This window comes from Cynoglossus semilaevis, chromosome 13 (genome assembly GCF_000523025.1).
Source record: "Cynoglossus semilaevis isolate Cse_v1.0 chromosome 13, Cse_v1.0, whole genome shotgun sequence".
Classification (NCBI taxonomy): Eukaryota; Metazoa; Chordata; class Actinopteri; order Pleuronectiformes; family Cynoglossidae; genus Cynoglossus; species Cynoglossus semilaevis.
The window spans coordinates 2,025,399-2,027,143 of NC_024319.1; positions in this window are offsets into that span (position 1 = coordinate 2,025,399).

Below are 1,745 nucleotides of genomic sequence, written 5' to 3' on the forward strand. Positions count from 1 at the left end.
TATAACCACGCATCCAAGAGAGCGCGATGGAAAGAGGCAGAAGCAACAGCAGCAGCAGCAGCAGCAGCAGGGTCTGTTGATATCACAGCCGCCTCCTGCCGCCTCATATTGCAGCGGCCTCCGCTCATAACAACAATAACGCCAGAAGAGAAATTCTCTCTCTCTCTCTCTGTGTCCCCCCTCTCTCTCCCCCTCTCCGTGGTCGTTGCAGGGGGAAGAAGAAGAAGAAAAAAAAAACAGGGGTGCCAAGTGAAGACTGTACAAATTGATGCGTACCCTCGCCTCTTCCCCACCCCCTTTCTTTTTAACCCCCTCCCCTCTCCTCCCCCTTTCTACTCCCCCTCTTCCTCTTAAAACGACTTGCACTTTTTCATACACAGCGCCTCCACTCAGTCTTACAGTCACAGATTTTTTAGCAGAGGAGTGCGCCAGAGAGAGTGAGGGATGCGCGCGGGGTGAGAGGGGGGGTGAGGGGAGAGAGAGAGAGAGAGAGAGAGAGGGCGTGATTTGCATAAGTAGACAGAGGGGGAGGCAGTGGGGCAGGGAGAAGGAGGCAGAGAGGCCAAACTCTGAAGAGGGAGAGAGGGAGGGTCTTCCTCCCCCCTATCCAGAGTCACCTTTAGTATATGGTAGTGGTTCTCAAGCAGGGGTATGTGTACCTCCCTGGGGTACTTGCGCTAAAGGAGGTTTTAAAAACATATTTTAAAAAATAGTAGCAACGATTCAACATGTGGTTCAAATGTTTTTGTTTTTTTTTTACAATTGATTAAAATGGAAAAAGCAGAACTTCATAAACTGACGTTTTCAATAAGTGGTTCAGGGGCAGATATAAACCTGGGGGAGTAAGTTTATATTTAGTAGGTTATTAGAGAACATTTATAGAAACACAAATGTTGTCTTATATCTTGTTTGTTTTTTTAGTAAAGTTGGAAAACTGTCGTGTCATGTTATTGTTGAAGAGGCTGCAAAAGAGCAAAGTTTTACATTTTCCAAGTTCAGTAAATCACTGCTGTGTTTCACGCCCTTTTAAAAAAACCAACTTTGCACTTGTAAAAGGCGGATCGCAGAAAAAGGTGGAGAACCACTGGCATTTGGACCGGAGAGCAGGGAGAGAAGAAGAAATTAATCTCGCGATGTTCCACGAGGTCTTTGTTCTGGAATGAAAACACGACTGGAGCTCATTGTTATGGTGCTTATTATTCAACAAAGAAAACACGAGTGGTGTGGATCAACCCCACAGTCGACCAACGTCACCCACAGCAGCAGCCTTCTGTCTGGGTCTGTGTGAAAAGCTGGCACCGATGTGTCCAGTCAAGCGGCTCGGTTCTCGCTCGCTTTCTCGCTCTGCCTCTCCTGTCCCGTCTCCTTTTGTGTGATAACCATGGTAACCGGGCCTGGGCCTGTGGCTTCTGCGCGTGCGCCTCAACTCTTCGTCATCTCCAACACCGTGAAGTCAGTGAACTCGCCCCCAGCGCGCCCTCTGCTGTACGTTTTGTGTAATGACGAGCTCCTGTAGCTTATCTGTGGTGCGACAGCGACTCATGTCAGATTAAATTGAATGTTTTATTTAAAAAAAAAAAAAAAGGTCGTTATTACAACATATATATTTTATTCGTGTCTCCGTGTTGTTAAATTAGTCCGTTAGCATAGCATACGTTAGCAAGTTTTTGTAACCAAATATTTTATATATTTATCTCTGAATATTATTTATCTGAATGTTTTTGAGATACAATGATCATAATACG